This window comes from Erinaceus europaeus, chromosome 16 (genome assembly GCF_950295315.1).
Source record: "Erinaceus europaeus chromosome 16, mEriEur2.1, whole genome shotgun sequence".
In the NCBI taxonomy this organism is placed as follows: Eukaryota; Metazoa; Chordata; class Mammalia; order Eulipotyphla; family Erinaceidae; genus Erinaceus; species Erinaceus europaeus.
In genome coordinates this window covers 36247648-36263322 of record NC_080177.1, presented here as the reverse complement: position 1 = coordinate 36263322, position 15675 = coordinate 36247648, and the positions used below count along the sequence as shown (strand labels likewise).

Sequence of the window (15675 nt, the reverse complement as noted above, 5' to 3'; positions counted from 1 at the left end):
TGTATATTCTCATTTTATCTAAGTTACTTTTTAAAAAATAAAGTAAAAGGTGAATTTTATCCTGGCTGGAGGACCCAGGTTCAAGTCCCAGGTCTCAATCCACAGTGAGGAAGCTTTACAAGCATTGAAGCAGTGCTGCAGGTGTTTTGATCTCTCTTTCCCTTTCTCCCCCTTCCCTCTCAACCTCTCCCTATCTCTATCCCAAAAATAAATAAATAAAATCAACCTAAATTTTTAAAAAGCATTAATTGACTCAACAAGGAAATTATGAGTGACAACAAATAAATGTAGGAAAACGACCCAATATATTTACTGTAGTTATCATTATTATCTGTTTACAAGTGTTGTTTATTTTACTTTCAAAGAATATAATTCAGGTATAATATCACATTCACGATATACTAGAGTATATTCAATTTTAGCACATTTATAACCAAAGTAAAAGATCAGAATGTTGTCAAATATCAGTACCTTATAGTGAAGCTATACCTGAAGACTCATAACCAGATTATGCTATCATTTTGAACATTAGTTTACCAACATTTAAATGAGATGTGTACATTAATGGGGAAAAATTACACTTACTACAACACTCAGCCTCCTGCTAACCTTGTCATTGTTCATTATTGCTAAAGCTTCTAGCCAAATAGTATTTTAGGAAAAAGAAGAAAAAGGGGGTCAGGTGGTGGCACACCTGGTTAAGTGCGCACATTACAGTGCACAAGGACCCAGGTTCAAGTTCCTGATCCCCACCTGCAGGAGGAAAGCTTCATGAGTGGCGAAGCAGAGCTGCAGGTGTCTCTGTCCATTTTCCTCTCTAGCTTTCCCTCCCCTCTCAATATCTTTCTGTCTCTATCCAATAATAAATAAAATAAATTTTAAAAAAATTAAAAAACAGAAATGAGCTTGGGCTTTATACTCATTAAGCAAAACAAACAAACAAAACAATGCATCGTGTAATGTGGGCTAATCAGTCAACTAGTATTTTGGAGAGCTAAGCAGTGGTGCACTAGGTTAAGTGCACATGTTAGCATGTACAAGGACCCAGGTTCAGGCCCTCAGTCCCTACCTGCAGTGAATTAAGACAGTGTTTTATATAGTCTCTGCAGTAAAGCAGTGCTGCAGGTATCTCTTTGTCTTTCTCCCTCCCCTTCCCCTTTCAATCTCTCTCTGTTCTATTAAATAAATAAATAAAATTTTTTAAAAAACAAATGATTTTGTTTTCTACACAGATATAAATTTAGATGAAAGAAAAAAATACATTCGTATAAGTATTACTAACATAACATAACATACCCTCATATATTTCTGCCATGACCTCCAATCAGTACTGATTTCCATCATCTTTTTTCATGGCACTACTACAGAAAGGAACTGCCTAATAAATCCTAAGGGAGGAAAGGGTAGACAGCATAACCCTTATGCAAAAAGACTCTCAAGCATGAGCCTTCAAGGTCCCAGGTTCAGTGCCCCCACACTACCATTAGCCAGAGATGAGCCATGTTCAGGGAGGAAAAAAAAGTAGAGTAAGAATTTAGTGGAAAGTCCATGTCTTAATATAGCTAGTACATGTGTTATGCAACTATCTTCCTCCTCAAAATTGTGAGCACTCTGAATTAAGACAGTGTGTTTTATATAGTCTCACATCTTCCATAACATCTATGGCAGTGCCTTGACATAGCAACTGTTCAGAAATTATTTGTTGACTATTTAAATATGGCCATAAGTTTATTACCAAAATAACATGCTAATCATCTTACAACTATGAAGCACAAACCAATACTACTAGCATATAAATGAAGTTTTGCTAGCTTGAGAATTAAATATATTGATCTCATACAACTTGAATGACATTTCAGTGTAAATGGTTCTTTTTTTATGTCATATTATAACAAGGGCTTGATCCATACATATATATAATCTGTCTGAAACCAGCATACCGAAACAACTGAGATTTAAAGTCCCCTTCCAGTCACAACTTTGTATTTTATAGAGATAGAGAGAAACTGAGAGGAAAGGGGAAGACAGAGAGGAAGAGATACCTGCAGAATTGCTTCACTACTTGTGAAGCTTTCTTCTACAGGTGAGAATACAATCTTTTTCATTAGTAAGGTTCACATTCATTTAAAAGTGAGTCACCCAAGAACAGGAAATCTCTGAGTATATAGGGGGAAAAATTGTTTCAAGCTGAATCCATGACTTATATTCCATCCAGATCCAAATCCTTTGAAGTAATCATTAACAATATGTCTTCTCTTACTTACTCCTTGCGAAAACTTGTAACATAAAAATAGACAGAAAAGATGTATTCCATAGATTCAGTTCAAAGCAATCTATCCCTAACATTTGTTAAAATAGCCAGGGTAGGTGAAGACTTTCATTCATGACTAGCAATATGTCGCCTACATAGAAAATTATTTACTTTCAAATTGATATACAGTGTGAGGCATTACCACAAAAACAGAAATGAATTTGTCTCCAAAAGATTCTCAATAAAAGTAGATAGGATTACATGTTTCCCCTCTCCCTCCTTTACCTTTCACCTTCTACCTTTCTGTAACTGGTTTTCAGGCACACTGACATGTTTTGTTTCTTTCCATTTCTCTTTGTAAAAGGCATCTTAAAGGGGGTCAGGCAGTAGCGCAGCGGGTTAAGCGCATAGGGCGCAAAGTCTAAGGATCCCAGTTCAAGCCCCCAGCTCCCCACCTGCAGGGGGGTTGCTTCACAAGCGGTGAAGCAGGTCTGCAGGTGTCTATCTTTCTCTCCCCCTCTCTGTCTTCCCCTCCTCTTTCCATTTCTCTCTGTCCTATCCAACAACAATGACATCAATAACAACAATAATAATAACCACAACGATTAAAAAAAAAGGAAAATAGATAAATAAAATATTTTTAAAGGGGGGGGATCGGGAGGTAGTGCAGAGGGTTAAATGCAGGTGGCACAAAGCGCAAGGACCAGCGTAAGGATCCCGGTTCCAGTCCCCAGTTCCCCACCTGCAGGGGAGTCACTTCACAAGCAGTGAAGCAGGTCTGCAGGTGTCTATCTCTCTCTCCCCCTCTCTGTCTTCCCCTCCTCCCTCCATTTCTCTCTGTCCTATCCAACAATAACAGTAATAACTACAACAATAGCAACAAAAGGGAATAAATAAATATTTTTTAAGAAAGGCATCTTTTTACTTCTTTTATTAAGAAAGGCATCTTAAGGCACTCACCCTTCCCAGCTAATGTTCATTTTGTGGCATTGTTCTCAGTCATCCTCTAACATGGATAAACATTTTCCACTCAGATGCTATTTTCCTTGATTCATTAAAAAACAAATCCCTTTGAGGACTCTATTTCTCTCATAAATTTTCTGATTTCTGATTTTATTTTCTCATGCTACTGCTAATTTCCCAGAGTCTCTACTGGTGCTGTTGAAATTTACTGTCTATTTTAGGTATATTCCGATGATGGGACCATGACTTTACTAATATTTGCCTGGGCCCAACAACTAACATGCAGGCAAGCTAAAAGTATTGTGTGGGTAGATTGTGTCAGAGTTAGGAATAGCACCAGAAAGCTGAATCAGAGGAGAGAGTAATTCCCAAATATGGGGAAAGTTTATAAATACCATTAACTGTAAACCTCATCGATCTGACCAGAAGCCCATATCTATTCAAATTTAGCACAGGAGCCTGTGTAACCTCTGTATCCCTGTCAGTCTGAGCTTACGTTTCATGTTCATAGCTAGGAATGATCTAGGCTGCACTCATTTCAGGACCAGTCTTCCTCCAGTGGCAGAGTACATTGACCCAGCCTCCCTTCAGAGAGCAGGCAGTTTTTGCCATTACTGTTCTACATTGAGGGCAAGGTCCTGTAGAGGTAGAAAGAAAGGAAGAGAAAGGAAGAAAGGAAGGAAGGAAGGGAGGGAGGGAGGGAGGGAGGAGAGAAAGAGGGAAAGAAAGAAAAAGAAAGGGAAAGAGAAAGAAAGAAATTTATTGTCTTCTCCAGTATAAATGTGATGTCTTACTTCAGAAATGCAAGACTACACTTTTTTCTTTTTTTTTTTTTTCCTTTTTCCCAGTTATTGCTGGGACTCAGTTCCTGCACTACAAATCCACTGCTCCTAGAGGCTATTTTTTCCCTTTTGTTGCCCTTGTTTATCATTGTTGTAGTTATTATTGTTGTTGCTATTGTTGTTGTTGGATAGGACAGAAAGAAATCGAGAGAAGAGGGAGGCGGAGCTACGAGCAGCAGATCGCTTTCTCTCCTCTCCTCTCCTCTCCCGGATCAACTAGGAATACCAAAGGAGACCACCCGGACCGAAACAAGACAGGACTAGAATGACCACAGAAACCCAGTAAATCACCCGTGAGTACAAACACGCGTGGCTGGTGACAGAGAGGAGAGAGGGGCCTAAGGAGAGATTAAGTGACTGCTAACAGTTCGACAGTTTGTCAGTGGAGACACCACCTCCAGTCTGCTCCACCAACAAGGGGACAGCTGAAGGGAGGAAAGGACTCCCCAGAGACTCACCAAGTACAACTCTGAGTCTCCATTGCTACTACCCTCAGAATCTGGAGCAGCAACAGGGAAGGACACCAGGGTACAGAGATCTAACCGGGAAACTCAGGAGAAGACCTATACCTCGGTGGCATAGCTGAAGGGCTGTGAAAGTCTCTTTGCATAACCACTGGATTATCTCTGCCACACCCTGCTTTATCTCTTGGTCAGGAGTCACTGATTAAGCCAAGAAGCCTATTGATAGTTTAAAAGCCCTCAGGCTACCATAGCCTACAGGGGAAAAAAAAAAGGCTTTTACACCACTGAACTCCAACTCAGGGATTGAAAAAACTGTTAACTTATATAAAATGGTTAAAACAACAAGAAAAAATAATGGAGACTCGAACCAGGACAAGAGTCCAGCTAAAAGTCCTCCAGAGGGTGAAGCACAAAACAACGAGTTCAACATCCAAACATTAGCTAAGGAAATAATAACAGGAGTGAGTAAAGAATTTGAAAAAATTGTAATCAGAACTGCAGGAACAACAAATGAGAATATGGAAGAAAATTCTAATAATCTCATGGTTATTAGAGAGCTGAAAGCTGAAATTGCTGAGCTAAGAAGGCAACTAGCTGAACAAGCTAAAACAGTATCAGAGCAGGGCAACAAAATAGATGAACTCCAGAAAGCAGTAGAGGGCAGAGAGAATAGAATCTATGAGGCTGAAGACAGAATTAGCAAGATTGAGGATGAATTAGAGACAACTAAAGAAGAAATAAGAGACCTCAAAAAGAGATTAAGAGATGCTGAAAACAACAACAGAGTCCTATGGGATGACTTCAAAAGAAACAATATACGCATTATTGGCTTACCAGAGGAAGAAAGAGAAGGGGAGGAAGAAAGCGTTCTCCAGGCCATAATAGCTGAAAATTTCTCTAGTCTAGACAACACCAAAGACATAAAGATTCAAGAAGCCCAGAGGGTCCCAAACAGAATTAACCCAGACCTAAAGACACCAAGACATGTCATACTTAGATTGGAAAGGAATAAAGATAAAGAAAGGATCCTCAAGGCTGCAAGAGAAAAACAAAGAGTCACCTACAAAGGAAAACCCATAAGATTAGCAGCAGACTTCTCCATACAAACACTACAGGCCAGAAGAGAATGGCAAGATATCTATCGAGTGCTCAATGAGAAAGGCTTTCAGCCAAGAATACTATATCCTGCTAGATTGTCATTCAGACTAGATGGAAGCATCAAAACCTTCTCAGACAAGCAACAGTTGAAGGAAGCAACCATCACCAAGCCTGCCCTGAAAGAAGTTCTGAAAGGTTTCCTATAAACAACCAGACCACCACAAATAGAACATATATCAAAACACTCTAAAACTCTACAAGAATGGCGTTAAAATATCTTCAATCTTTGATATCAATAAATGTGAATGGCCTGAATTCACCTATTAAAAGACACAGAGTAGGAAGATGGATCAGAAAACACAACCCAACAATATGTTGTCTACAGGAAACTCACCTAACGCAACAAGACAAACACAGACTTAAAGTGAAAGGATGGAAAACTATCATTCAAGCCAATGGCCCACAAAAAAGGGCAGGAACAGCTATTCTCATATCTGACATGATAGACTTTAAAATACATAAGATTAAAAAAGATAGGAATGGACACTACTTAATGCTCAGAGGATCAGTCAATCAAGAGGACTTAACAATTATTAATATCTATGCACCCAATGAGAAGCCATCTAAATACATCAAACTTCTACTGAAAGAGCTACAGCAATATATTAACAGTAACACAATCATAGTAGGGGACTTCAACACCCCACTATCTCAACTTGACAGATCATCCAGGAAGAAAATCAGTAAAGACATAAGGGAGCTAAATGAAGAGATAGATAAACTAGAACTATTGGACATTTTCAGAGTCATTCATCCCAAGAAACTGGAATACACATTTTACTCAAATCCACATGGATCATTCTCAAGGATAGACCATATGTTAGGCCACAAAGACAGCATCAGCCTATTCAAGAGCACTGAAATCATCCCAAGCATCTTCTCAGACCACAGTGGAATTAAACTAACACTTAACAATCAACAAAAGATTAGTAACAGTGCCAAAATGTGGAAGCTCAACAGTACACTTCTTAACAACTTCTGGGTCAAAGAGGAAATCAAGGAAGAAATCAAAATGTTTCGAGAGTTCAATGAAAATGAAGACACAAGCTATCAAAATATTTGGGACACAGCTAAAGCAGTCCTAAGAGGGAAGTTCATAGCTATACAAGCACACATTAGGAAACAAGAAAAGGCACAAATAAACAGCCTGATTGCACATCTTAAAGACCTAGAAGAAGAACAACAAAGGAACCCTAAAGCAACCAGAAGGACAGAAATTACTAAAGTTAGGGCAGAAATAAATAACATTGAGAATAGGAAAACCATACAAAAGATCAATGAAAGTAAATGTTGGTTCTTCGAAAGAGTAAACAAAATCAACAAACCTTTAGCCAGACTCACAAAACAAAAAAGGGAGAAGACCCAAATAAATCGGATAGTAAATGAAAGAGGAGAAATCACAACAGACACTGCAGAAATTCAACATATCATGCGAGGCTTCTATGAACAACTATATGCCACCAAGTTAGAGAACCTGGAAGAAATGAATGATTTCCTAGATACCTACCAACTTCCAAAACTAAGTAAAGAGGAAGTGGATAACATGAACAGGCCCATCACAGCTAATGAAATTGAAACAGTTATCAAAAATCTTCCCAAAAATAAAAGTCCTGGACCAGATGGTTTTACAAATGAATTCTACAAAACTTTCAAAGAAGAACTAATACCTCTACTTTTAAAAGTCTTCCAGAAGATTGAAGACACTGGAATACTCCCTGCCAGCTTCTATGAAGCCAACATCACCCTGATACCAAAAGCAGACAGGGACACAACCAAAAAAGAAAACTACAGACCAATATCTCTGATGAACATAGATGCGAAAATATTGAACAAAATTCTAGCCAACCGGATACAGCAGTATATCAAAAAAATTGTTCATCATGACCAAGTGGGGTTTATCCCAGGCATGCAAGGTTGGTTTAATATACGTAAGTCAATCAATGTGATCCACCACATCAACAAAAGCAAGACCAAAAACCACATGGTCATATCAATAGATGCAGAGAAAGCCTTTGACAAAATACAACATCCCTTTATGATCAAAACACTACAAAAAATAGGAATAGATGGAAAATTCCTGAAGATAGTGGAGTCTATATATAGCAAACCTACAGCCAACATCATACTCAATGGTGAAAAACTGGAAGCATTTCCCCTCAGATCAGGTACTAGACAGGGCTGCCCACTATCACCATTACTATTCAACATAGTGTTGGAAGTTCTTGCCATAGCAATCAGGCAGGAGCAAGGAATTAAAGGAATACAGATTGGAAGAGAAGAAGTCAAAGTCTCCTTATTTGCAGATGACATGATAGTATACATGGAAAAACCTAAGGAATCTAGCAAGAAGCTTTTGGAAATCATCAGGCAATACAGTAATGTGTCAGGCTATAAAATTAACATTCAAAAGTCAGTGGCATTCCTCTATGCAAACACTAAGTTAGAAGAAATTGAAATCCAGAAATCAGTTCCTTTTTCTATAGCAACAAAAACAATAAAATATCTAGGAATAAACCTAACCAAAGAAGTGAAAGACTTGTATACTGAAAATTATGAGTCACTACTCAAAGAAATTGAAAAAGACACAAAGAAGTGGAAAGATATTCCATGCTCATGGGTTGGAAGAATTAACATCATCAAAATGAATATATTACCCAGAGCCATCTACAAATTTAATGCTATCCCCATCAAGATCCCAAGCACATTTTTTAGGAGAATAGAACAAATGCTACAAATGTTTATCTGGAACCAGAAAAGACCTAGAATTGCCAAAACAATCTTGAGAAAAAAGAACAGAACCGGAGGCATCACACTGCCAGATCTCAAACTATATTATAGGGCCATTGTCATCAAAACTGCTTGGTACTGGAACATGAACAGACACACTGACCAGTGGAATAGAATTGAGAGCCCAGAAATGAGGCCCCACACCTATGGACATCTAATCTTTGACAAAGGGGCTCAGACTATTACATAGGGAAAGCAGAGTCTCTTCAACAAATGGTGTTGGAAACAATGGGTTGAAACATGCAGAAGAATGAAGCTGAATCACTGTATTTCACCAAATACAAAAGTAAATTCCAAGTGGATCAAGGACTTGGATGTTAGACCAGAAACTATCAGATACTTAGAGGAAAATATTGGCAGAACTTTTTTCCGCATAAATTTTAAAGACATTTTCAATGAAACGAATCCAATTACAAGGAAGACTAAGGCAAGTATAAACCTATGGGACTACATCAAATTAAAAAGCTTCTTCACAGCAAAAGAAACCACTACCCAAATCAAGAGACCCCTCACAGAATGGGAGAAGATCTTTACATGCCATACATCAGATAAGAGTTTAATAACCAACATATATAAAGAGCTTACCAGACTCAACAACAAGACAACAAATAACCCCATCCAAAAATGGGGGGAGGAATTGGACAGAATATTCACCACAGAAGAGATCCAAGAGGCCGAGAAACACATGAAAAAATGCTCCAAGTCTCTGATTGTCAGAGAAATGCAAATCAAGACAACAATGAGATATCACTTCACTCCTGTGAGAATGTCACACATCAGAAAAGGTAACAGCAGCAAATGCTGGAGACGATGTGGGGTCAAAGGAACCCTCCTGCACTGCTGGTGGGAATGTCAATTGGTCCAACCTCTGTGGAGAACAGTCTGGAGAACTCTCAGAAGGCTAGAAATGGACCTACCCTATGACCCTGCAATTCCTCTCCTGGGGATAGATCCTAAGGAACCCAACACATCCATCCAAAAAGATCTGTGTACACATATGTTCTTGGCAGCACAATTTGTAATAGCCAAAACCTGGAAGCAACCCAGGTGTCCAACAGCAGATGAGTGGCTGAGCAAGTTGTGGTATATATACACAATGGAATACTACTCAGCTGTAAAAAATGGTGACTTCACCGTTTTCAGCCGATCTTGGATGGACCTTGAAAAAATCATGTTGAGTGAAATAAGTCAGAAACAGAAGGATGAATATGGGATGATCTCACTCTCAGGCCGAAGTTGAAAAACAAGATTAGAAAAGAAAACACAAGTCGAACCTGAAATGGAATTGGAGTATTACACCAAAGTAAAAGACTCTGGGGTGGGTGGGTGGGTGGGTGGGGAGAATACAGGTCCATGAAAAATGATGAATGAAATAGTGGGGGTTGTATTGTTAAATGGGAATCTGGGGAATGTTATGCATGTAAAAAAAAAAAAAAAAAAGAAGTAGAAACGCAAAGCAGAAATTGACTGAGTTTGGAGTATGGCACCAAAGTAAGAAAGCAGAAGTATACTAGAGTTAGCAGTGAGTACCTCCCTAATACTTACTCTCCACTTTTCCAAGCTTTGGGTCCATGATTGCTCAACAATTTGTTTGGCTTTGTATGTTAACTCTCTTTTCAGTCACCAGGTTCCAGGTGTCATCAGGATGCCGGCCAGACTTCCCTGGATTGAAGACACCACCAATGTGTCCTGGAGCTCAGCTTCCCCAGAGACCCATCCTACTAGGGCAAGAGAGAGGCAGACTGGGAGTATGGACCGACCAGTCAACGCCCATGTTCAGCGGGGAAGCAATTACAGAAGCCAGACCTTCTACCTTCTGCAACCCTCAATGACCCTGGGTCCATGCTCCCAGAGGGATAGAGAATGGGAAAGCTATCCGGGGAGGGGGTGGGATATGGAGATTGGGTGGTGGGAATTGTGTGGAGTTGTACCCCTCCTACCCTATGGTTTTGTTAATTAATCCTTAAAAAAAAAAAAAAGAAAAAAGAAATCGAGAGAAGAGGGGAAGACAGAGAGGGGGAGAGAAAGACACCTGCAGACCTGCTTCACTGCTTGTGAAGCAACTCCCTTTGCAAGTGGGGAGCCAGGGCTCAAACTGGGATCCTTATGCCAGTCCTTGAACTTTGCCCACTGTGCTACTGCCCTACCCCCTACCTTTTTTTTAAGATTTTATTTATTTATTCATGAAGATAGAAGGGGAGAGAAAGAACCACACATCACTCTGGTACATATGCTGCCAGGATTGAATGCAGGACCTCATGCTTGAGAATCCAATGCTTTATCCACTGTACCACTTCCCAGACCACAAGGCTACACTTTTTTACCCAATCCTTTTTGGCTTTAATCTTTTTGGTTTGTTTTAAAATATTTATTTATTATTTAATAGCACAGAAAAAATGAGAAAGGAAGGAGAGAGAGAGAGTCCTGCATCACTACTCCACCATTCATGAACCTGCAGGTGAGGAATAGGAGCTTGAATGTGGGTCCTTGTGCACGGTAATTAATGTGTGTGCCTAACCAGGTGTGCCACCACCCAGCTCCTTGTCTTCAATCCAGTGCTGCCATATTTGAGGCAGTCTTGAGGAATGAAACCAAAGTCCATGTCGTGCAATATATTATTCACTCATCAGCAATTTTACAGACCCATGCTTTTCACCAGGAATAGTACAATACAAGGTCTCTGCAAATCTATTCTGACATTTCTTTACAGTTTTAATTCTACTACTGACCATATATGCCCACTCAGTGAGATTTTGTAAATTAGACATCTTTTATTTTATTATTTGATAGGATAGAAAGAAATTGAGAGGGGAGACAGAGAGAGAGGGAGAAAGATAGAGATACACCTGCAGGACTTGCTTCATTGCCTGTAAAGCTTCCCCACTGCAGGTGGGAATGGTGGCTTGAACCTGGAATCTTGCACATGGTAAAGTATGCAGTTAACTAGGTGCGCCACTGCCTGGCCCCTAATTTGTCATCTTTCTATTTCATTCACCTACCCTTTATTCACCTCCTCTGGGAGAAAAACAAAAACAATATACATATATATATATGTGTGTATATATATATATATATAGAGAGAGAGAGACAGAGACAGAGACTAATATATAAAGATTAATATATTAAAATAATACATTATAGAGACTAATATATAATAGACTTCACCTCCTCTTTTTCTTTCTATCTGGGAGGAAGAAATCTGTCAGACATGAGGGACATCTTAAGCAGATGATAAATACAGGGAGTAAATTAAAATATTGGAAAACACAAAACATTTTACACATCACAGAGAAAGGGACTCCATTTCTGCTCTGAGAACAGGTGAAAATTTAAAACTACAAAAATGAGGGCAGGCAGGGGGGATAGCATAATGGCTCTGCAAAATGACTCTCATGCCTGAGGCTTTGAAGTCCCAGGTTCAATCCCCCATCCCACCACAAGCCAGAGTTAGTAAAAAAAATAAAAATAAAAATAAAAAAGAAAGAAATAAAAGAAAAAGAAAAAGAAAAGAAAAAGGAAGAAGGGACCAAGGTGCCCAAATTAAGGGATGAAGAAAAGACTCTTAGGTGCTTTTTTTCCTTTTTCTGGCCTTATTGACAAGCAATCTTAGAAGGTGCAGTTTGGGAGTAGAGGTACATATACTTGATATGCTTCTGGAAATTTCAGTGGGATTGGCTCAGTGTAGAGTTACCTTATACACATTGGAACAGTCATGGTATAATATATCAGATCACTTGGTGGGGAACTATTATCCCATGTTGTTATTCCAGTCCTTAGTTTCTCCACAAATCTCAAGTCTTCCACCACCTCTCCACCCTATGGAAATGAATGGGAGAGGAGCAATGTCTAACACAGTCCAGTGTACCTTCTGATTGGTTGATGTAGTGTTCATGCCATTGCAAATAAGTTTATCAGCCTCCATGGCAAGACAATGACATATTAAGAGATGAAATGTAGGGAGTCGGGCAGTAGCGCAGCGGGTTAAGCGCACGTGGCACAAAGCGCAAGGACAGGCATAAGGATCCTGGTTGGAGCTCCCAGCTCCCCACCTGCAAGTTGCTTCACAAGCCGTGAAGCAGGTCTGCAGGTGTCTATCTTTCTGCCCCCCTCTCTGTCTTCCCCTCCTCTCTACATTTCTCTCTGTCCTATCCAACTACAATGACATCAGTAACAACAATAATAACTACAACAATAAAACAAGGGCAACAAAAGGGAAAATAAATAAATATTAAGAAAAAAAAGAGAGATGAAATGTGGAGAGGATTTTCTTTCAAAAGAAGTCCATTTTTAGACCATAGTGCCCATGGTTGAAACCTCTTTCCAGTGTCTCCCCATAAAGATAAATCTCAATTGTGCCTTTGAGTCTGTGCTTTGTAGAAGAAAATTGAACTTACTATATATACCACCTAGACACTACTGGCCTTTATTGGAGTAAAAGAGAAAATAAGGCCAGGCAGCTACTAAAGATGGTGGAGGGGCAGGTCTTGATCCTCAATGGCCGAAGCCATCTCCTGGGCCACCTGGCGGCCATCGTGGCCAAGCAAGTGCTACTGGGCCAAAAGGTGGTGGTTGTACGCTGTGAGGGCATCAACATTTCTGGCAATTTCTACAGGAACAAGCTGAAGTACCTGGCCTTTCTCTGCAAGCAGATGAACACCAACCCCTCTCGTGGACCCTACCACTTCCAAGCCCCCAGCTGCATCTTCTGGAGGACCGTGTGAGGCATGCTGCCTCACAAAACCAAGCGGGGTCAGGCTGCCCTGGGTCTGAAGGTGTTTGACGGCATCCTGCCTCCATATGACAAGAAAAAGCAGATGGTGGTTCCGGTTGCCCTCAAGGTTGTGCATCTGAAGCCAACGAGAAAGTTTGCTTATCTGGGGCGCTTGGCTCATGAAGTGGGCGGGAAGTACCAGGCAGTGACAGCCACCCTGGAAGAGAAGCACAAGGAGAAGGCCAAGATGCATTACCACAAGAAGAAGCAGCTCATGAGGCTACGGAAGCAGGCTGAGAAGAAAATTTGCAAGTTCACAGAGGCCCTTAAAACCCATAGATTCCTGGTATGAGCCCACTAAACTTGACTGCTCAAAAAAAAAAAGAGAGAGAGAGAGAGACAGAGAGAGAAAGAGAGATAAAATAAGTGTACTAGATTTTCTTTTTTATTTCTTTATTGGGGAATTAATGTTTCACATTCAACAGTAAATACAATACTTTGTATATGCATAACATTCCCCAGTTTCCCATATAACAATACAACCCCCACTAGGTCCTCTGTCATCCTTCTTGGACCTGTACTCTCCCCACCCACCCACCCCAGAGTCTTTTACTTCGGTGCAATACGCCAATTCCAGTTCAGGTTCTACATGTGTCTCTTGGTTTGGGTAGTGGTTTCTTTTGCTGTGCAGAAGCTTTTTAATTTGATGTAGTCCCATAGGATTATACTTGCCTTAGTCTTCTTTGTAATTGGATTCATTTCATTGAAGATGCCTTTAAAATATACGCGGAAAAGAGTTCTGCCAATATTTTCCTCTAAGTATCTGATAGTTTGTGGATCCAAGTCCTTGATCCACTTGGAATTTACTTTTGTATTTGGTGAAATACAGTGGTTCAGTTTCATTCTTCTGCATGTTTCAACCCATTCTTTCCAACACCATTTGTTGAAGAGATTCTGCTTTCCCCATTTAATAGTCTGGGCACCTTTGTCAAAGATTAGATGTCCATAGGTGTGGGGGCTCACTTCTGGGCTCTCAATCCTATTCCACTGGTCAGTGTGTCTATTCATGATCCAGTACCAAGCAGTTTTGATGACAATGGCCCTATAATACAATTGGAGATCTGGGAGTGTGATGTCTCCGGTTCTGTTCTTTCTTCTCAAGATTGTTTTGGCAATTCTAGGTCTTTTCTGATTCCAGATAAACATTTGTAGCATTTGTTCTATTCTCCTAAAGAATGTGCTTGGGATCTTGATGGGGATAGCATTAAATCTGTAGATGGCTCTGGGTAGTATGTTCATTTTGATGATGTTAGTTCTGCCAACCCATGACCATGGAATATCTTTCCACTTTTTTGTGTCATTTTCAATTTCCTTGAGTAGTGACTCATAATTTTCAGTATACAAGTCTTTCACTTCCTTGGTTAGGTTCATTTCTAGATATTTTATTCTTTTTGTTGCTATAGTAAAAGGAATTGATTTCTGGATTTAAATTTCTTCTAACTTAGTGTTTGCATAGAGGAATGCCACTGACTTTTGAATGTTAATTTTATAGCCTGACACATTACTGTATTGCCTGATGATTTCCAAAAGCTTCTTGCTGGATTCCTTAGGTTTTTCTGTGACTATTATCATGTCATCTGCAAATAGGGAGAGTTTGACTTCTTCTCTTCCAATCTGTATCCCTTTAATTTCTTGGTCTTGCCTGATTGCTATGGCAAGAACTTCCCATACTATGTTGAATAGTAATGGTGATAGTGGTCAGCCCTGTCTAGTACCTGATCTGAGGGGAAATGCTTCCAGTTCTTCACCATTGAGTATGATGTTGGCTGTAGGTTTGCTATATATAGACTCCACTATGTTCAGGAATTTTCCATCTATTCCCATTTTTGTAGTGTTTTGATCATAAAGGGATGTTGTTTTTTGTCAAAGGATTTCTCTGCATCTATTGATAGGACCATGTGGTTTTTGGTCTTGCTTTTGTTGATGTGATGGATCACATTGATTGATTTACGTATATTAAACCAACCTTGCATGCCTAGGATAAACCCCACTTGGTCATGATGAACAATCTTTTTAATACACTGCTATATCCAGTTGGCTAGAATTTTGTTCAATATTTTAGCATCTATGTATATCAGAAATATTGGTCTGTAGTTTTCTTTTTTGGTTGTGTCCCTGTCTGCTTTTGGTATCAGAGTGATGTTGGCTTCATAGAAGCCAGCAGGGAATTCTCCAGTGTCTTCAATCTTTTGGAAGACTTTTAAAAGTAGAAGTATTAGTTCTTCTTTGAAGGTTTTGTAGAATTCATTTGTAAAACCATCTGGTCCAGGACTTTTATTTTTGGAAATATTTTTGATAACTGTTTCAATTTCATTAGCTGTGATGGGCCTGTTCATATTATCCACTTCCTCTTTACATAGTTTTGGAAGTTGGTAGGTATCTAGAAAATCATTCATTTCTTCCAGGTTCTCTAGCTTGGTGCCATATAGTTGTTCATAG

General features: G+C 39.5%; 1 pseudogene; it reads left to right on the top strand.

Moving 5' to 3' along the window:
• Window positions 1-12931: 12931 nt before the first annotated feature.
• LOC103110093 (large ribosomal subunit protein uL13-like) lies at window positions 12932-13528 on the top strand (annotated as a pseudogene).
• The last annotated feature ends 2147 nt before the right edge of the window (window positions 13529-15675 follow it).